Here is a 22,675-nt window from a genome sequence, read left to right on the forward strand (position 1 = left end):
TGCTTACTTTGGTTGCTTATTTAATGTTTTAAATACATTTATTGATATATTGAATCACTTTAAAAAAAATAAATTATAAGCTGCCTTGAGGTCAGTTTGGAGGAGAATGAGTGGGTAGAAAATCTTTGATAAACTCAATAGAATTCTCCATTCCTAGAGCATCCCTGCTTGAGGTTGGAGAGTGACAGTGTCAGCACCAAGGGAGTCCTAGAAGGCAGGTAAGCTTGCCCCAAATGTAGGTAAGCTTGTCATCCCTCCCCCCCCCACACACACTTGTCTACCTTAGAGAGCACTGACTGCACTACTCGTTCCACCAGAGACAGTACTCTATTCCTAGAGTGTCCTGCTGGATAGCAGAGCAGAATGGCAGTGCCAAGGGAGCTTTCTAAGGTAACATTTTAAAGGACAGATGCGGATTGTCTGAATTTAATAGACCAGGGGTGCCCAAACCCCGGCCTGGGGCCACTTGCGGCCCTCAGGGGCTCTCAATCAGACCCTTGGGGAGCCCCAGTCTCCAATAAGCCTCTGGCCCTCCAGAGACTTGTTGGAGCCCATGCTGGCCTGACGCAACTGCTGTCAGCAAGGGGAACGACTGTTCAACTTCTCACCTGAGCTGTGGGAGAAGGGCTCCCTCCACTACTTGCTGTTTCACATCTGTGATGCAGCAGTGGCAGCAAAGGAAAGGCTGGCCTTGCTTTGTGCAAGGCCTTTTATAAGCCTTGAGCTACTGCAAGACCTTCATTCATTCATATAAGTTCCACCTCTAATATATTCATTTATGTAAATTTATTCAAATTTTAAATTAATTCTTTTTTCCCAGCCCCCGACGCAGTGTCAGAGAGATGATGTGGCCCTCCTGCCAAAATGTTTGGACACCCTTGTAAAATAGACTATTAGCATTAATAGCACTCTTCCCTCCATTAGGGGTGAGATGGTTGTGAGTTTAAGCAAATACATGGATTGTGATGGGCATCTGTGCCACTAGTATCACTCTGCTCTCATAAGTTTTTTAAACTTACCTGAGACTTAAATCAAACATTACAAAACGTTAGGGGGCAGTGAACTTAGTTGTAGGTTTTGTTCCATGGAAAATCTGTGCCATTTTATGATGGGTGGAGTCCATCATCTACTCATGAAAGAGGCGTTGTCTCTCAAGTCTTATGAATAACATCTGTAAAAAAAAATAATTAGGAGGTTTTATAAGCTGCTTCTGGTTTATAGATACATTCACACTTTCATGATAGGCAAGCTGATTACATCCAGGCCTTTAAATATTGGTAGAACAAGCCTCCACTTGCCCTCTTTAAAGCTGAAGCAGTTCTGGAGTGAAACCTAAAATCTTGTCAATGTCAGTTACTGGAATTTGGAAACAGCCATTTCAAATCTTGGTTATCCAAATTCACCAGTGAGAACTGGTTAACCTTAACTTTGATTGAAATTACTGACAACTTAACACTTAATCACTGTTACAGCAGGAGAGGGTAACTGACAGCTCAATCCTGTTTAGGGCCTGCGGCTGCAGATCTTGCAATCCACTGTTATAAGCCCTGTTCTGGTGGCATGAAAGCCAGGTTGCCATTGTGCCCTTTGAAGCTGCTGGCACAAAGATCTATATGTTTCATGCATGTGCCAGTATCTCCCAGATACTCTGCTGGGGCAGGTAAGGTGGCAGCAGGGGTGGTTCAGGAGAGGATCAGGGCTCAGGTCTCAGGGCTGAACCAATAGTGGGAGGAGGATGATCTTGGTGGTAGTAGCACACATCAAGATCCTATTCCCCTTTCCCCAGTCCGACATGCCTGCTGAAACTTCTTGGACTTACGCCAGCTACTTAGCAGATGTAGGTCAGAGAAGACCCTTTGGTGGTCAGGTGGCTTATAGGGAGGTAGGAAAAAATAATTTTTACTTACTTCTCCCAGGCTATCTGATTGTGCCCTTCCCATAGCATGCAGTGTGTGCTCCATCAACCCCACTGCATTGGGCAGACTGGTGAGGGTTAGGATTGGCAGGGATGGGCAAATCCAGCGCAGCTTGTCTCGAGTTGAATCACAAGTCTTCCCCCGCTGTGACTCGACTCAAAAATGAGTCATAACGGGAGCACTTTCTGAGTTGCCAAGTCGCCTTTTTGCAAGTTGAAAAGACTCGAGACACAAGTCTTTTTGATACATGTGTCAGGTGTGGGGAAGAAAGGGGGGCTGCTGCTAGGCTGTGTGTGTGTGTGTCTCTTTAAACGCTCCCCTCCTGTTCCTGCCCATCTATAAACAGGGTTGGAAGGACTGTGAGAGAGCGGGGACAGAAGTGGCAAGAGGGAGGAGGCTTACGTGCAACAGCTGTGAGGCTTAGCAGGATGACCCAATCCTTTGCAGCTCTACTCAGAAGTAGTTTCACTTCAACCAGTCATTGAATGGGGCTTCTTTCCCCTCCTCCCAAGTAACAATGGAGCCCAGCTCACAGCAGTCATGTGATTGGAAAGTGTGGTTACTATGAACCTTCCCCCTCCCCCCCCCCCGCTTCCCCACCTCCATTTTTCCTGGACTTCTCCAGCCAATCCTAAGGCAACAACCCCCTTGGGCTGCTTTCCCTCATCCAAAGAAACAAATCAGACCATCCATCTTTTATCCAATCCTTCCAATCAGAGACAGGCAAGAGAGCCTGTTCCTGCCTCCCACCACCTATTTGTTGCAAAAGCAAAACATTAACACTTCCCTGCTGCTCACCCGGTCTGAATGATTGCCCCACAGGTTTTTCACACCACAAAAACAGTAAGCAAGTACACCCAGACACAGTTGGACTCAAGTCTACATGCGTGGGGACAAGTGCTGAGTCAAGGGGCCCTTGGCTCGAGTGTTTTGCCAAGTCTTCCACATGTGTAACTTGAGTGTAAACAAGTCAGGGAAAAACTCTGATTTTTGCAACTCGAATTTGCGTCCCATGACTCAAGTTCCCATTCCTGACAATTGGACTGTTATTCTGGTGAGAGGAGGAGATTGGGCAACTGCAATCCACTACCAGTCTCTTAATCACAGAAAAAAAATTGTTCCCTTTGTTACTTCTAAGGGCGCAATCCTGAGGCACGCTTGGGCTGGTGCAAGTCCCTGGTGTCGGCCCAGGAGGGTTGCAAACGTTCCATAAGGCATGTTTGCACCTCCTCATGAGTAAGCTAGGCTGGCGTGCAGACCTTTGGAGACTAAGTGCTGGATTGCTCTAAATTTCCATATATTTAAATGAAATCACTGATTTAAATGAACATTGGCTATGTTTTATTAGGTGGCTGCCAATCTAATCCTTCTGGGACTATATGGTCTGCATTTTATTTATCCTATAAGCCACCTTCTGATTGTCTAGTAAAGTTCCATTTGAAACTGTTGCCCAGTGTATTCAAGACATGTTAACACATAATGTATTATTTTCAGAGCAATTTTTGAACACCTTTAGCAGAATAACATAAAAGAAGAAGTAACGCCAATTACTCTTGAAGATTAATGTTATTTTGGTTTCTCTTCCAGCTCAATTCCAGCTCTTTATTTTCTCTAAGGCATATGTGAAATGTTTCTCTCCTGTATTTTGGAAAAATAAATGTAGCATTAGCCTCTTTGAGCAGCACCTTTCATCTCTCTTGACTTTTGACCTGCCGAAGATTAAGCTCTTCACTCTTTTACCAAATAAGGTATTTTGAGAGATCTATTCCTTTTAATAGGGCTTCATAATAGAAAGCTTTCTAACAGTAGACATCAGCAATAACTTGCCGGTGAAAAATATTATCTCATCAAATCTCTTCTTCACCCCTTTTTTTTGAAGTACTCCTTAGTTTTAAATTGTGTTTTTTTAGTGGTATCTTAGCAGGAGCAGGGTCTGGTTTTTAAAAAAAAAACTTTCAAGAACTCTGTTTGATTTAATATGTTCTTTCAGCTAAGCAATTATTATCTTTCATGTTGTATGCTTTATTTGGCTTTACTTTGTCTGATTCATTTGCTTTCTACATTTCTTTTTTTTACTATGAGCTGGCTGTTTCCAATTATTTATTGTTTTGGTGATAACTTCCTGGTAAAGATGTATACAAATTGACTCTTGTGAATAAGTTACATGTCCTCCCTGTGTTAAGCTAATGGTCAGAGTGGGAATGCAATCTTTCCCCCTTTTCTCATTTTTCTTCTTCTCCCTGGAAAAAAATAAAAAAAACAAAACAAAGCTGGGAGCCTTATCAGTCTTAGAGACTAATGATTTGCCAGAGCCAACCCAGTTTAATAATATAGTACAGATTTGAATCTGACTTCACTGCATCCAAAGCCCAACACTATTTGCATTGCAGTGGTTCATCATTTGTCTGGCTGGCTTGTCACCTCTTGCCAGTTAATGCTAAAAGTTTTCTGTGCCTATTATGATGTCCAAGCATGTCATGATATCTGAGCATGTCATGATGTCCATCCACGATGGGTCTACATGAATGTTGTTTCCAAAAAAAGTTCACGCTGATAGGCAACTGGGGCTATCTGTCAGAAAGACCTCCAGGATCTGAGAGTCAGTGTCCAGCTGAGTCATGTAGTGCAGACAGTGTTTTCTAGTCTGTTCATCATTTCAGACTGTACATACCTGTACATACCGCCCCCCACCCCATCTAAATAGCCATGCTTGAAAGCTAAATGTCACGGAGAAGGGTTCTAGTTCAACCCTCTATCTGACATGCTCCATTCTCTTCAGAGAGTCTGTATATGTATAAATGTATAAATTTATGTGGGTGTATAAATATATTTATATTTGGGTATATAAATATATGCAGCATCTATGTGTGTATTACATAGAGGAGACTGAATAGATTCTTTCTGTCAGTCTTTGCTGCAGAAGATTTTGGACAGCAATCTGTGCCTGAACTCCCTTTTTTTTTTCCAGGAAGGTGTCTGAAGGACTGAGTATAGAGGTGGCAAGAGATGAGTTCTAGAAAGTGACAAATTAAAAATTAACAAGTCACCTGGACCAGATGGAGTGTATCCAAGACTCTTTAAAGGTGTCACTAAAATCCACTTCCTTACCAAAGGATTGGATAGTAGCCAATGTATAACCAGTTTCTAAAAAGGATCTGGGGGGATCCTGGAAATTAAAAAACAAGTTAGACAAACATCTGCTCTGAGTAAATTGTTGAAAAGCATGATTAAAGATAGATTTATTAAGCATGTTGAAGAGCAAATGTTCCTGAGAAAGTAATCAGTATAGTTTCCACTAAGGGAAGTCCTGCCTTATTATTGGAATACAGGTCTGTGGGTTTGGTACCTGTAGATTTGAATACCCACAGAGTGGGAGACCAGTAGCCCTCTAAACCCAGCTGGAGCTGTGCTCTGCTCAAGTCTAGAGGCCCTTCTGAGGGCCGGGGTGGGCACATGCAGCCTCCCTAAACCTCAGAAGTCTTTGTAAGGCCTCCAGCAGGCCGAAAAGGACAACTTTGTTTTTAGTCGCAAACCAGAAGTTGTCCTTTTTTGCTCTTAGAAGGCTTTCTGAGGTTCAGCCTCCCTGGCCCTCAGAAGGGCCTCCAGACCTGACCAGAGCATAGCTCTGATCAGGTTCAGAGGCTTGGGGGCCCCCAAAATCCACTGATTCCAATATTCACAGATTTTGGTATCTGTGGGGGTTCCCATGAACAGAACCCTGGTGGACAATAAGGGAAAGCCTGTTGTTTGAGAATGTTAACAAGCATTAAATCCAAGTAGACATTATATACTAGGAGTGCAGGCCTGTGCATGTCTACTCAGAAGTCCCATTAGAGTCAGTGGGGCTACCTCCCAGCTGTGAATAGGATTGCAGTCGAAGACTTCAAAAAGTCAGGAGCTACTCACCAGAATGAAATGCTTATGAAGCAGCAGTTGGTTAAGGAGATCTCAGGAAAATGAGATTTGGAGTAAAGCAGTGGCATTCCCGCAGGGAGCTGTAGTAGGAGCGGGGTTTATCTTTTTCATAAATGATCTGAAGCTTAGGGTAAGCAGTGAGGTGATCAAGTTTGTATACGATACCACGTTGTTCAGAATGGTGAAGCCCTGGGTAACATAATGGCAAATGAGTTTCATCATAGAAAAGAGTAGAGTGATGCACACTGCAGCAAAAAAAAAAATCTCAACTTCACACATACTATGGTGAGGCCTGAACTGGCAGTGATTAACCTGGAAACAAACAAAACCTGACATGGAAAGGGCAAGGATGATTGCAAGGTAAATTGCAAAGCCAAGATCACGCTGCGGGTAGAGGTTTGCTATAATCGTTGTCTGGATTGGTGCGTCCTCTGTATCCACGGATTCAGGATTTGCATATTTGACCCACTAAGAATCCCAAACTCACAGCTTAGGTCCCACTGAATCCCCCAGACACGACCGGAACCTCATTTTGGTTGCATTTGGGAACCTTTCTGAGGCCTGCAGAGGCCATGCATGGCCTCTGTGGACGTCAGAAAGCCCTCAGGAGTTGTTTAAAGGCCACTCCATGAACTTGTAATCTGTGTAGAGAATGTTTCCAGTTTTTACGCTTATAGATGATTAAGCAGTGTTTAAAATATTCCGAAGCAGTGGTTTTCAGACTCTTGAGTCGTGACCCAATTTTTGGTAGATCTCAGACTGGCTCCCCAGAAACTGCAAGGCATTCTGGGGTGCAACGTGGCTAATGAAGTCGGTTGTGCACTGGCATTATTTGGAAACCATAATGCACTCCGAGGCATGATACAACCAATGTAGTGAGTTGTGTACTGGTGCTGCTTGGAAGCCTCAAGGCATTCTGGGGTGTGACACATTTGCTGGGGCAGTCGAAGTTTGAGAACCACTGTTGTAAAGTGTTAGTTTCATGTGCCCTAATTGGATTTTGTGTAGTATGGTGCTTTGCGTGTGATTTTGTGAAAAAGCGCATACTAAATGCTAAAAATAGCATTTTTAAGTGGTGAGGATGGTGTGGGCTGCATCATTTGAAATAAGGTTTAGTGTTTTTTTTTAACCCTTTATGGTTACGTATTTTTTTTTAAAGGAGATACTTAAAATGAGTTTTGTAATCTTGTGGCCGAGGGGAAATGTATAATAGTTTATTTTTTATTGAAAGCATTTGTACTCCACCTTCAGCTGACAAGGCTCCCAGAGTGGGTTATATAAAACCAAACAATCAGAAATCATTACAACAGAAAAAGTTGGTGGTGGGGGGAACAATATGCCTTGCCAGTTTTTACTCCTCATAGGGCAGTTGCTATTTCAGTTCAGAATGACAATTCGCTCTCCCAGGCAGTATATTATCATCATCTCTCTATGTGATGAATGATAAGTAATTAAATGTCAATGCCTTGTACTGCATTTAAACTCACAGTGCTGTAAAAGATCCTACTAAATAATGTTTGTTTGTTTTCTAGATTAAAGGCATCCTAAAGCCAAGATTGCCCATTAAAAATGTTCACTTTAAGCTCCCACTAAGTATATATATTTTTCCAGTTGGTTAAATAATGGCTTTATTCCGGTTAAGAGCTCCCTCACTCTCTCAATTCCTCCCCCCATTAGTAGGCATTCCCTGTTATAAGTCTATACAGATGTTTTTCAAGCTGTAGGAAAGCCAACTTCCACATGTCACCTAGCAAATAGCATCCTATTTTTCTGTGCGTTTTTGTTTCTTTTCTAAGAAAATATGTTCTTTTCAACATATCATTGAAAATCCATAAAATCAAGCATGAAGTTTACCATATATTGATAGCAGGTGCAATCCTGGTTAGGGGTCAATGCAAAGAAGCAGTTGTTCTCAAACTTTTCAGCACTGGGACCCACTTTTTAGAATGACAATCTGTCAGGGCCTACCAGAATTAAGAACATAAGAACATAAGAACATAAGAACAGCCCCACTGGATCAGGCCATAGGCCCATCTAGTCCAGCTTCCTGTATCTCACAGCGGCCCACCAAATGCCCCAGGGAGCACACCAGATAACAAGAGACCTCGTCCTGGTGCTCTCCCCTACATCTGGCATTCTGACTTAACCCATTCCTAAAATCAGGAGGTTGCGCATACACATCATGGCTTGTACCCCATAATGGATTTTTCCTCCAGAAACTCGTCCAATCCCCTTTTAAAGGCATCTAGGCTAGACGCCAGCACCACATCCTGTGGCAAGGAGTTCCACAGACTGACCACGCGCTGAGTAAAGAAATATTTTCTTTTGTCTGTCCTAACCCGCCCAACACTCAATTTTAGTGGATGTCCCCTGGTTCTGGTATTATGTGAGAGTGTAAAGAGCATCTCCCTATCCACTCTGTCCATCCCCTGCATAATTTTGTATGTCTCAATCATGTCCCCCCTCAAGCGTCTCTTTTCTAGGCTGAAGAGGCCCAAACGCCGTAGCCTTTCCTCATAAGGAAGGTGCCCCAGCCCCGTAATCATCTTAGTCGCTCTCTTTTGCACCTTTTCCATTTCCACTATGTCTTTTTTGAGATGCGGCGACCAGAACTGGACACAATACTCCAGGTGTGGCCTTACCATCGATTTGTACAACGGCATTATAATATTAGCCGTTTTGTTCTCAATACCCTTCCTAATGATCCCAAGCATAGAATTGGCCTTCTTCACTGCTGCCGCACATTGGGTCGACACTTTCATCGACCTGTCCACCACCACCCCAAGATCTCTCTCCTGATCTGTCACAGACAGCTCAGAACCCATCAGCCTATATCTAAAGTTTTGATTTTTTGCCCCAATGTGCATGACTTTACACTTACTGACATTGAAGCGCATCTGCCATTTTGCTGCCCATTCTGCCAGTCTGGAGAGATCCTTCTGGAGCTCCTCACAATCACTTCTGGTCTTTACCACTCGAAAAAGTTTGGTGTCGTCTGCAAACTTAGCCACTTCACTGCTCAACCCTGTCTCCAGGTCATTTATGAAGAGGTTGAAAAGCACCGGTCCCAGGACAGATCCTTGGGGCACACCGCTTTTCACCTCTCTCCATTGTGAAAATTGCCCATTGACACCCACTCTCTGCTTCCTGGCCTCCAACCAGTTCTCAATCCACGAGAGGACCTGTCCTCTAATTCCCTGACTGTGGAGTTTTTTCAGTAGCCTTTGGTGAGGGACTGTGTCAAACGCCTTCTGAAAGTCCAGATATATAATGTCCACGGGTTCTCCCGCATCCACATGCCTGTTGACCTTTTCAAAGAATTCTATAAGGTTTGTGAGGCAAGACTTACCCTTACAGAAGCCATGCTGACTCTCCCTCAGCAAGGCCTGTTCGTCTATGTGTTTTGAGATCCTATCTTTGATGAGGCATTCCACCATCTTACCCGGTATGGATGTTAGGCTGACCGGCCTATAGTTTCCCGGGTCCCCCCTCTTTCCCTTTTTAAAAATAGGCGTGACATTTGCTATCCTCCAATCTTCTGGTACTGTGGCTGTTTTGAGGGACAAGTTGCATACCTTAGTCAAGAGATCTGCAACTTCATTCTTCAATTCCTTAATAACCCTTGGGTGTATGCCATCAGGGCCCGGTGACTTATTGCTCTTTAATTTATCAATGAGGTCTGAAACAATTGATATCATTAACCTGGAAGTGATGTCATGGCTGGAAGCTATATCATCAAGCATGAAAATTTAATACCCTCCCATACGATGAAATCAAATCTATTAAGTAATTAAGTTTAAAAAATTGTTTTTAAAATAAAGAACTCTGCTAACCCTTCCAAGCAGTTGCTGATCTGTTTAGAAAAAGTTTCCCAAACATCCAAAAGGCTGCAATCCTAATCACACTTACCTGGGAGTAAGCTCTATTGACTATCATTAAAAGCATATACAATACATAGTATCCTGTTTAATTGTATAGATCTGTAACATTTCCCCAAATGCAGTCACATACCATGGTAGCATCAAGTCTAATATATTTTAAAAATAAAATACATATTAAAATGAATGGGGACCCACCTGAAATTGACTCATGACCCATCCAGTGGATCCCAACCCACAGTTTGAGAAACACTGAAATAACAAATAAGCAAAGAATTAACAGATCCAACTTATATCTAGACAAGCAGAGTAACTGGATTTGATTCATGTCAAAGGGATATTGAGATAATTCTTCTTCGACACCTTTAAAAGCAAAATCAAGTTCAGGCCTCTAGTTTTGCACATTTTCTCCCCCTGCTCCTCTGTTTTTCCCCTCACTTCACTGCATGTGACCCAAAGCAAAAGATCCTGATGGAAGATCCTTAGATCAGTAGAACATATTCCTTTCATGCTTAAAGTCCTAGACTTATACCCAATCTTGTCCCTCACCACACTGTAGCATGTCTGGAGGCATGCACTTCATGCTATGGTGGGGGGGATGATTAGGAGAGATGTGAGAAGTAAAGGGAAAACTTTTCCCCCTTACCTCTGCATTCCCCCTGATGGCCGGTGGGTCTCTTTGGACCTATGCCAGCTATGCACCCATAAGAATGTTAGTTTCATCAGCAGAAGGCACCCACAGGATTGGGCCCTTAAACTGTGGCGTCTCCAAGTAGGGCTGCCAGAAAGAGAGCACCTGCTAGTCAGCATGGACAATACTGAACTAGATAGGTCTTATACTTGGTATGAGGCAGCTTTATTTGGATGTGGGAACTTCAACACATTTATGAACCTCTAGCAGTGAAAAAACTTGAAATCACTTGTGTTTTGCTTCAGTTCTGCATGTATTGGTTGCATATATTGGTCACCACTTTAGGTATATGTTGACAGAAAAGTGGTATAAAACTTTACAAGGAAATGCAGAACCACCATGGCTTTCTCCTCTTCCACTTCCTAAATTGAAGGTGGGAGTGTCTGTGCCTCATTTCTCCTTGCATGAGGCAACGTGGGCATTGTCTCGCACCCCACTGGGTGCTTGGGGAAAGGGAGCAGAGACAGCTTAGTAGTGTTGACTGTTCACTTTTCCATGCATTACAATACAACCCCATCCCCTAGTCATTTTTGTCCACCTTTGACAACATGACCTGTGTCAGAGGACAAGTTTGTTCTTGAGACTACAGACTCATAGGGACCTCACTCTCCCCTAGGAAGGGATCCTTGGAGTTGTAATTTTCTGGAGGAATGTTTGGAGATATGACCCACTACTACACAGACTGTTGACTGACATTGTTGTCAATAACTGGCCAGTTTAAATCCAAGTCTTGTCTCATGTCTTATTGGGGAGCATGCAGGCAGTGTCTCGTTCAGGCATTCACATCTGTGTGTGATTAATGGCCCAATCCTATTGGGGCCTTGTGCTAATGGATTGTGTGACATAAATCTGAATAGCCCGTTGAGGAGCTCCATGCAGCGGAATAGGTAAGTGAAAAAGTTTTTTACCTGCCTCTCCGTTGTTGCCCCATAGCATGCGGGAGAGTCTGCACAGGACCACTGCATGCTTTGGCCCAGGATAGGACTGGGCTGTAAGACAGCACAAGAGGGCTGAGAAGAAAGTTCATGAGTTAAAAGAGATCTGCTTTTCATCTATCAATAGAGAGAGGAAAAAACCTAGAATGACATGCAGCCTGAACTTGCACAAAAATGTAAAGCCATGATATGGCATGATTCTCACGGGATACCCATTGGAACTGTTCCATTTATTGGCATTTCAGTAGTAAAACTGTGCGTATTTTGAATGGACAGTTGAGGCAGTGGAGTAGTTTAGCATAAATCCTAATTTCAGTTTAATTGGAATAAGGGTGGAATTGTAAAATGAAGAATTGCCAGGTGAGTTGGTGGCAGTTTTGCATGCTGCATAGTCCTGACTGGCTGTTGGAAGCATGACAGCAGTCAGCAGTTCCCAGCAACTTGAAGCCAAAATGTGCAGTGGGGTGTATATGTTTTTGTGCGTGTTGGAGAATCCAGTGGGGAGAAGAAAGTAAAAACTGGAAACAATTACAGGTCATAAAGCTTTCCTTTTGTGAGACAACCCATGGAGCGTTTGAATGCAATGTACATGTAATTTAACAATGTTTTATGACTGAGTTTCCCCTCCCTTTGGCAATGTCATCCCATGTAAATGCATATGTTTTACATGCTGTATGCAGGAGCTTGGCTGAAGGAGCCAGTTGGGATACTGGCACAGGGCTGGGTTGCTAGCAGCTCAAAGGCATCTCCCCTCTGAGTGTTTTTCCGTGAGGCGGTGGGAAGTCAAAAGGGCCTAAGGCTCTCTGGCTGAATTGTGCGCCAAAGAAAATTTTCCTCATGAAATGGAAATTCTGAAGTAATTCAGAGGATGCCAAGCCAGAGGAAACTGAAATAGACAGTTCCTTGATACATTCAAGAGGGCGCAAATAGTGTATGGTAGCTAGAACACTGCAAGTCTACAGTGTTTGAGGTCTTTCCCTAAAAATTCAGTCAGTTATTTCAAATCAGTAGGCAATTAACTACCTCTGCTGTTCTCCCCCTCCCCCCATTTTTATCAGCCCCATATTTCCTTCCCTTTGGTGCAGATTTAATGCTGCCTAGTGTCCCACTGTCATTTATTTTTTTAAATTAGCATTATTATTGTTGTTGTTGTTAATAATAAGAATATTTATGTACTGCTTTTCAACAACAGTAGTTCACAAAGCGGCTTACATAGTAAAATAATAAGTGGTTCCATGTTCCCAAAGGCTCACCATCTTTTAAAAAAAAAATTATTTTAATAATTTATATTTCATCCTTCTCAATAAGGATTCAGGGCAACTTACAAAAATAATGATTAAAAAAAAGATCCAGTTAGAACAATCAAAAATAACAAAAGAACAACGGTACAAAAGCAATGCAACCACGTGATAACTTCACAAGGGACCAAAATTATAAGAAGTCTATGAAGGCACTGTAATGAAAATGCACAAGATCCCTCCAAGAGTTAGGGTATGGCCCACTGCTCTGGCAGGCAAGCATGGAGTTAACAGCAGGGCCTTAGATTGCAGTGAGTGTGCTGCACAGCTGTAGCCACTTGGAGGCGAAAAGGCCCACAGGGTTAAAAGCAGCATCTGAAAGAAGAAAAAGGGTGTGGCTGTAGAAGGAAGGAGGTTGGAGAGATTGAGAGAGCAAGGAGGAGATTAGAGTAATGTGGACTAGCTAACTGACTAATGGACTGAACAGAGACTGCAGGAGACTGGTGTGTGGCTGCCATGGCCAAGACCTGTGGAGAACCAAGGTGTTGCTGTGGTGGCTGGAGAAGCTGCTGGCAGGAGAGGGTAAGAGGTAGGAGGAGGAGGTAAGAGGAGCACCTCTGCAGGTTGAACAGGTGAGCTACCCTGGTGATGTGGTCCAGCAGTGCTGCAATGCAGAACTAGAGCCATTGTGGGGGGAGAACTAATTAGCTTAAAGTGGGCATAAGTTCTCTGGGTGAAGCTTGAACCAAGAATCTGGCAAAACAGGCACTGGCGTTCCTGGGGGATAACAAAACACTAAGTGTTGCACCCTCCCAAATGCCGTATAAAGTGACCCTTGCAAAAGCTTCCAGTTCTGGTCACCACATCTCAAAAAGGACATAGTGGAAATGGAAAATTGTTGTTGTTAACAGTATTCACTTTTCAACTAAAGGTTCACAAAGCGGTTTACAGAGAAAAATCAAATAACTAATGGCTCCTTGTCCCAAAAATGCTCACAATCTTAAAAGATGCAAAAGAAAAAGAAAAGGTGCAAAAGAGAGAGACTAAAATGATTACTGGGCTGGGGCACCTTCCCTATGAGGAGAGGCTACAGCATTTGGGCCTCTTCAGCCTAGAAAAGAGGCGCCTGAGGGGGGACATGATTGAGACATACAAAATTATGCAGGGGAAGGATAGAGTGGATAGAGAGATGCTCTTTACACTCTCATATAAAACCAGAACCAGGGCACATCCACTAAAATTGAGTGTTGGTAGAGTTAGGACAGACAAAAGAAAATTTTTCTTTACTCTCTCTCTCTCTCTCTCTCTCTCTCTCTCTCTCTCTCTGTGTGTGTGTGTGTGTGTGTGTGTGTGTGTGTGTGTATGGTCTGTGGAACTCCTTGCCACAGGATAGGGTGATGGCATCTGGCCTAGATGCCTTTAAAAAGGGATTGGACAAATTTCTGGAGGAAAAATCCATTATGGGTTACAAGATATGATGTGTATGTGCAACCTCCTGATTTTAGAAATGGGCTATGTCAGATGTAAGGGAGGGCACCAGGATGCAGGTCTCTTGTTATCTGGTGTGCTCCCTGGGGCATTTGGTGGGGCCACTGTGAGTTACAGGAAGCTGTACTAGATGGGCCTATGGCCTGATCCAGTGGGGCTGTTCTTATGTTTTAAGCTGTGACTGGCTCTGCTGGAAAGGGGTAGTGGCCCCTTTACACCACTGTTCGGGAGGCTGCATCACTTAGCATGTTGCCTCCTTCCAGGAGCGCCAGTGTATGAAGGTCTGGCTCAAAAAGCTAGACCTTCAACTGAGATCCAGGTTTTAGAGAGAGCCTATTTCTGAATGCCAGCTACAAGGGAGTGGCAACAGGATACAAGTAACTCTTGATTTGTGTGCTCTCTGAGGCATCTGGTGGGCTACTGTGAAGTACAGGAACTGAGACGGGCATCTGGCCTGATCCAGCAAAGCTCAATGTCCACACACACACACAAAAATACAGAGGGAGGCCAGCTTCGTCTCCAGGGACTCTAGAAATACACTGTAAAGGCCAGTGTAAGCCAAACATCTGATAGTGGAGAACCTCCAAGGAAGACTCCCTCAAAGATCTTACAGGATGAATAGATTTATATGTGAAAAAATGGTCGTTTTACTATTACAGTAACAAGTACTTATATACTGCTTTTCAACAGGAAAGAGACCTTCCCCTAAACATGCAGTTCCCAAACTTACAGCTGCCACAGCACCCTTCGTCTACAGCAGCCTGTTGGTGGTTGGCAACCTTCAGTCTCGAAAGACTATGGTATAAGCCTACAGCACCCAGTATTCCCAGGTGGTCTCCCATCCAAGTACTAACCAGGCCTGACCCTGCTTAGCTTCCAAGATCAGATGAGATTGGGCATGTGCAGGGTAACAGCCATGCCACTGCACAAGATTTTGTAAGATTGTGGCTGGCAAGCTGGGAACAAGAGGCTGTGCTGTGCCCCTGTGAGTGTGCTGTGGCACCCTGGCACACAGTTTAGGAAGTACTGCCCTAAACCATTTAGGGTTTTAAAGGCAATAACCAGTACTTACTGTGCCCAGAAACAAACAGGCAGCTGAAGTAACAAATGGATCATTTAGTCATGAAGAGTTTATCTTGTCAAAATCCTTCTGTCAAAAACCTTCTGTATCAGTTGAAGTTTGTGAACAGTCTTCAGAGTCTATCTCACACAGTGAACATTTACAATAGTATAATTAAGAGTTTAATAGTTTAATTGATTAACCATGGCTAGGTCTCTTGAGATAGGAATGGGTACAGCTGGTGCACCAACCGAAGCTGGGGAAACACACAGAACCTGAAATTTAGGGACAAGGATGGGTGTTAGTTTCATCAGAGGGATGGGTATAGCAGTTCACTGTGGACTTGGTACTTCAAGGGGACTGCAACCCTATCAAGAACTGGCTCCGCATGGACAGGTCTCTTAATTAGGAAAACCTCCATCTTGTCTGGGTTTAATATCAGTTTTGTTTATCCTCATCCAGCTCTTCATTTCCTCCAGATACTAATTCAGGGCATTTGTAGTCACTGTAGCTGAGAAAGACAGAGAGATGTGGTTGGGTGCCATCAGCCTATTGATGACACTCAGCATCAACAACTTGGACAACCTCTCCCAACAGTTTCATGTAGATGTTGAAAAGCATGGAAAACAAGATTGAATCCTGTGGGGACATCATAAGCCAAAAACGGTGGCTTTGAGACAAACACACTTCTTGCTCTCATTGGGTGGTAAGTAATTTGGAGTAGGTTGAGTGTTCAGTCCTTCCCCCACTACATCCGAGATTAGCTGGTCGCTCATTGTGAGCTCATTATGAGCGACCAGCTAGGAATATTTTTTCTGTCATCCAAATTGGCCATGGATGGTACTTTTTTTTGACTACCCCAGACGGGCAAGGGAGGGAAGGTATATTCAGTAGGTTTCATGCATTAAAAATTGGTCACTGTGTTTAATAAAGTGGCACAAGTTAAACACAATTGCAATCTGGTGTCTTTGTTGGGGTGTGTGAGCATAAATAGAATGCTAGATGCAGGAAGGTGGCAGCAAGATGCAAGTATCTTGTGGTCTTGTTTGTGCTCCCTGAGGCATCTCGTGGGCTGCTGTGAAATACAGGAAGTTGAACTAGATGGGTCCTGGGCCTGATCTAGCAGGGCTCTTATGTTTCCAATCCGAATTCCCTCTCCGAAAGCCTTTAAAAAACAAACAAACCTGTATTTGGGTTCAGTACAACCTATTTGCATGATGTATGTAGTTAGTAACCCCCTCAGCACATTTTTGCTCTCTGGAAAAGTTGTTAATTATGAGCACTGAAGCAATATACTTTTCCTATGACACTAGAGTTCAGATGTAAATACCCCTCTCCCCACATGCACTTCTAGGTATCTAAGTTCTGGAGACTGAAGTGAGGAAACTGAGGAACTCTATTAGGAACAAGTACCAGAAAACTTATGTATTTTATTTATTTAAAACATTTATTCTGTGCCTTTCTGTCCCCGAAGGAACTAAAATGGGGACTGTCTGGGATACAGGTAGAGTGTATGTTTATTTTCAACACTGAGGTGGGTAGAGAGGTGCCTTTGGATTTTCTGCCTAGGGCACCAAAATGTCTTGGACTGCCTCTGAGAAGGCATATGTTATGATGGCTTGGGGGAATCTACACATGTGACTCAACATGACAAAGCTCTCTTGTCACTAATTCCTGAGTGAAGTGGCTTATTAGGTCTGCCTGCCTTTTGTTTATTTAATCATATTGTAAATTTAAGGATGGTTGCAGTTTTTTACCACTATGTTTCTGTCAAATGTTACCCTGAACAAGGTTTCAGAAGCCCTGAGGCTGCATTACTGTCTATACTGAATCTATAGCGTGCCCTGTTACCAAGTCTCCAATAACAATGGGGAACTGTGTGTGATTACTGTCACATTCATGCACTCTGTTTGCTAGAAATAAAGTAACTGCTCTGGATAGTCTCTGTCATCTTTAACTTTGTCCCCTTGGCTTTGAGCAGGAGTATAAATGTGAGCAGAAACATAAAAAGGATAAAGTATATGAATCCCAAGAGTGTGATCTGGTGTTGAGCATCAATCCACTCTCTCCTCTTTGTCAGATTCTTTCCAGTTTACATCAGGCTGCAGCAAACAGAGAAGCTCGCAGGATGCCTTGTCACAATGTGTTATGAATACAGATACCCAGGAACATGCAGCATAAGAAATGGTGACATTAAAATGATGGATATTCTGAACTGGGGGGATAGGAAGGCTCACTGACTCCTAATTAACATACCATTGCAGGCTTGGAATGTTCCTAAAGATCATCTATCCAATTTGCTTAGATTAGCAGTAACCAGTTAATAATTTTTATGGTTTGTATTTCAGTAGCTCTGCCTGTAATAATTAGAAATGATTTCCTGGACAGAGTTTGTCGCCTCCTTATTTTTTTTTAAAGATGCAAAATGGTGTGTCCAAACAAATTTGAATCAATCCTGCCTTTAGCTGCAAATAGATGCGTTGGGGAAGGCAACACCATCTGGTTCAGCGAATGGTCGGAAGGATCAGAACTTAGTTTATTCTAAGCAAGTCTGCTTCTGTAAACCGCCTGTATGGGAGACTTTTTGGAACCTGGGCGTTAGCCACTCTGCACTCTTTGGAGGAAGAGCGAGCTTTGACTGTAACAAAATAAATAAACTGGGTGCATAAAGAAGAAGAAATCCATGACAGTAAATTATTATGAAAGGACTATAATGACTATCATGTATTAGTGCACTTTTAATGCTGTGGTAGTAGTTTTAGAGCACAATCCTGTGTATGTCTACTCAGAAGCAAGTCCCATTTTGTTCAGTGGGACTTACAGCCCAATTCTACAGGGATGGGCTGCCAGATGTGGCTCTTTGCAACAGCCAAAGACACTTCCGCTGTTGCAAAAAGGCTGCTGACAGCATGCAGAATGCTCCAATGGCTGCCAAGAAGTGGCAGTGCTCCCTGTCCATGGTTGGACCTGTCTGCAGCTGCAGGAGCAGGTAAAACAGAGGTGGGGGCTGGGAGGCTGAGGGACAGGAGGATCTGCTGGTAATGGTGTGGAATGGATCCTCCCTTTTGGCAGCCTCCCTGCCCCCTTTTTTTTTCTTGGCTTGCACCAACTCCAGAACGCATATCTGGCGCAGGTCTGAGGAGACCCATTGCAGAGCCATTGAGGGGATTAAAATCCCCTTTCCCCTTCGAAGCCTCTGAATCTGCCCTCCCACTAGATACAGCGCTCCTTCTTGGCACATCTACATCGGTTGGGGGGGATAGGATTGGGATCTTACTTCCATGAAAGTAGGTATAGTATTGCTGCCTTTAATGCACTGTTAGGTGAGTGTGCTGCAAGCCAAGTCCAAAGTATGAGATGGTGTGCACACGGTGTGCATATATAACCACCTCATACTTTAGTGCGGTTTTGCTTCTGGTCGAATGGGTCAGACAGCTGATAACACAGAATTGTAGAGGTAGTCAAGAAGATAAGTTCAATTATATGCTGTAACCGGACACATCTTCCTGATCCTCTCTAGCTATGCCACACACTTCTGTTTCCTGTTATTCTAGTGGCAGTCATGTTGTAGCTTGGCTACTCTGGCTTTCTCTGCCTTAAAGGAATCATTTAAAATAACAAAAACAATGTGAATACCTAAGATTATACTGTGATCACAACGTGACCTACTACTGTACTTTGTTCCATGGAATGAGTAACAGTAAGTTGCTGGGTTAGAAACTGGCAATTCTAGGTTGACCACACTGAATCTGAAATCTCTACACCTTCAATCAGCAACTAGATTTATACAGCAGGGCCAACTCTGAGGAAGGGGTGGAAGGTGGTGGAGGACTAGGGATCCACCCATCCCCCAAAGCGAGTTATGTCCCCTTGTTTCTTCACCTTATACCTTTGTTCCTTGAATTAGCAATTCTGGGGTCTGATTTGGCCTTGGAACATTCAGATGCTGCTACTGTTAATACTACTTGATAAATTATTGTAATGCAAAAAATACTACACCTAGGGAGCCTGCCATAGGTTCATCTGATACTTAATCAGAACAGCCTGTTGATACAGGTTGAGCCTCATTATTCGCACTCTGGTAGATGGCAAAAAATGCACTATAGCAAATCAATTTAAAAAACAAAGTTTCTTTGCTCAGGTGATTTAAAAACATCCTTGCTGACCTTTGTGATGTAAGACAAGAGTCATTAAGAAGACAATCCATCAATCAGCCGTCCTCCAATAGCTTACAAAGGTGCTTCACTCAGTACCTCCCTTCACCAATGCAAAATGATCACCTTTCTTTCAGGGGGAAGGGAGGGGGTCCTAGGAGAAAGAAGGATTGATGAATTGTCAGCCAGTTGCCCCCCCCCCCCATTAAGGAGGCTATTGTTAAAGGACTGTTCAGTTTTTTAAACTGATTTTAAAGGGGTGCATTTTCTCCCTTCTGCAGGGATCAGCACATTCCTTCTCTTTTGCAGGGGTCATTCGTGTTGAGTCAAATCCGTGTATAAAAAATCTGTGTATAAATAGGCTGGACCTGTACTATATGTTTATGTCTAGCGTATATCTATTATGCATGCTTAGATGACTGATAACTCTCATAGCTGTGAACAGAAATGTATGAATATTTTCATGTTTGTGGAGTTTTTACATCTCTATAGCAGAGGTTAATACATTTTGAATAATATTTTAAAATGAAGTTGTGCATCTGTGTATAAGCATTACAGAAGTTAATAAAATGCATCCAATTACCACTAAATCCATCCAAATTCTGTCCATCCATCCCCCCAAGATGAATGTAATTATATTTGTCATGGATACATGTTTCCATGTTTGTCTAGCAACCTGGTATCCTTGTCTAGCCATCCTGGCAATGGCACACTGATGCTGGTGTAACACGTGTCAAATGCCAAGCCTACCCTGGAAAAACAATGCTGCCATAACCCTTCCAAAACTCCCATGAAAATATCAACACAGCCCAGTATCCATACAGTAGTGTTATGATGGGTAGTACTGCATTGCCATGACAGCGACTTGTCATTGGCATGGTATTCATGTGACATTCATGTGACATCACTGAAGTGAGTGCAGTAGCCTCCTTCTACCAGTGCCCCTCCTTCAGAGTTCATGGTGGACTTTGTCAGCTGAGATGGAAAAAAGAGAAATATTCTATTGGAGGCGAAATTGGTGAAGGTTTATGCTGTTTTTGAGTACAGTCATACCTCTGATAGCATAGTTTCCTTCTGTACTGATTCATTACAGTGCTCTTTGTCCTGGAATGACTCACCACCATTCTGGCCATTTAGCCAAATTGACAGCATGGTTGATTGTCCCATTAACAACCAATGGGAGCAGTGCAATCAGTCAGCACCCATTTCCCACCTATTATAGCAATGATGTCTCCAATAGTGCAGTTTCATGCAGTGCTTGACTTTTAAGAAACATTTCCTGTGCTTTCTGAGGTATTGAAAATATAGGACACAGTCCTAACCAGGTCTACTCAGAAGTAAGTCCTATTTTGTTCAGTGGGGCTTGCTGTCAGGAAAGTGTGGTTAGGATTGCAACTGGAGAGGACACTGTTCCAGAACCACCATTCAGAGCGTGACACCATAGTCTTCTGAGACTGAAGGATGCCAACAATAGTATATAAATTGAGCATCAGGTAGAAGCAAGGAGCACTCATAATCCTATAGGTCAACAACAGATAACAGATTGCCAGAGAGACCCATTGCGTTCCATAAGGTGCTTCTAGCTTTCAGCTCTATCTCAGCTTCACGTGTCTACAGTTGACTTGCTCATTAGGCAAAACAGATTGGAAAAATGTCTCTGAGATGATCTCATTACAAATGAACAGAATCATGGGATTCAGCTAACTCTCTTTTGTGTTTTACTGAGTGCTAAAAGAAATATACACAAAGGGCGGGTTTCTAATATGATTGGAGCAACTGGAATGCAACTATCTGCCATGCCAAGTATTGGCATGGCCCCAACTATCAATTACGTAGTTTCTTAAAAAATTATGGGACTATGCAGTAATGTAAACTATTGCAAATTATATACGTGTGATGAAGGTAGAAGATGGTAGTACATATTCTTTCAAAGTTGGTATATGTTTATTGACCCTTATAATAGGTATTTGCATAAAAGTGACATCAGGCCAAATGGTTTTCCTGTGTTTATGAATTAAAGAATGCAGTTTTCTTTACCATTGTTTATAATTAAAAATGAGTGTTTAGGAGTTCTGTCACCAAGTCTAAAGTGCCATTGTCTGCATCGATGCCAGGCTTAGATTTTTGTGTTCTGTTCTCAAACATAAATGCACTTTAATCCTATGGGCTTGGGGGTGGCTCTTGGCCCAACTTAATATACTTAATTAAACAAAGCTTACATTTTTTTAGTTATATAACTCTGAGAGGGTCCCCAGGGCTACAGCAGGGAGCCTTATGCCAGAGGCTGGAGCCTAGCCTTCCGAATTCCCTGAGACTGTGTTCTCAAGCCTCTAATGCCTTTTCAGACAAGAAAGGAATAGTGGTATGCAATATTAACATAATATTAATATTAACATTTGAAAATGGCAGGCAGCATAAAGACTCAATATTAGATAATTCTTGTATACGTTTTGGAAGCTTGGTCTTCAACTCTTGTCCAGTAATCCTCAGTGTCTCCAGCCCCAACTGCAGCCTGCAGAGACATTGAGTTGGAAATCACAATTCTAGATTTAGGTGCAAACCCCAAGCCTGACCCAGCCTTAACTGTGGGACTACAGAATTTTCTTGTTCAAGGACAGTGAGTTTAGAATTGGGACACACTGGCCTCAATTTTTCATGTTGTAATGGTTATCAAGGCAGAATCTGAAGGGTCTGGCAGAATCTAGAGGGTCTGAGCTGCCTGATTGTCAGATCCCAAAATTGTCAACAAACTTGGCAAAATCTGGATGTTTTGACTGGATTTGGGGAGTCTCCTCCTCAGTAGATCCATCTTTAAGACATCTCCGGACCTTCCAGAATCTGGATAGTGAGAACATTGCAGCAGGTTAGCGTGCTTGCCCTTATCCTAGACCTAAGACTGTTGTTGTTACTCCAAATAGAGGCTTCCACATAGTACTAGAACAGCCTTTTTCAACCACTGTGCCGTGGCACATTGGTGTGCCGCGAGTGGTCCACAGGTGTACCACAAGAATTTTGGGGAAGGTCACTTATTACAAGGGCCAATGCCCCCCCCCCCACTGGCAGCATGGTGTACCTTGTCAGTTGTCAAAAACCTGATGGTGTGCCTTCCCAATTTTTGTGCCTTGTCAGTGTGCCACGAGATGAAATAGGTTGAAAATCGCTGTACTAGAAAGTGGAGAGGCAGCAGGGAGTGATCCACTTGTGCTGTGAAGCTGACTCATCACCATCATGCACGCCGCTGCTCCAAGTGGATTGATCAGCTGCAACTTGGGGTGTTCAGCTGTGACATCACAGCATGGTGCCACCGCTGATCCCAGACAGCCAGTGGATCCCAGAAGAAGGTGATGGGATGTCAGGGAAGGGGTGAGACTGGTACGCATAAAGGAGGTTGAGGGCAGGC

General features: G+C 43.2%; 1 protein-coding gene and 1 pseudogene across 1 annotated transcript in view; one reads left to right on the top strand and one right to left on the bottom strand.

The window, feature by feature from the left end:
• The window catches only part of KLF12 (KLF transcription factor 12), a 270,025-nt gene that overhangs the window by 70,534 nt on the left and 176,816 nt on the right, over positions 1-22,675 (top strand). The gene's annotated exons all lie outside the window — the stretch shown is intronic.
• LOC136646134 (5S ribosomal RNA) lies at positions 14,867-14,981 on the bottom strand (annotated as a pseudogene).

Source organism: Tiliqua scincoides, chromosome 3 (genome assembly GCF_035046505.1).
Source record: "Tiliqua scincoides isolate rTilSci1 chromosome 3, rTilSci1.hap2, whole genome shotgun sequence".
Lineage (NCBI taxonomy): Eukaryota > Metazoa > Chordata > Lepidosauria > Squamata > Scincidae > Tiliqua > Tiliqua scincoides.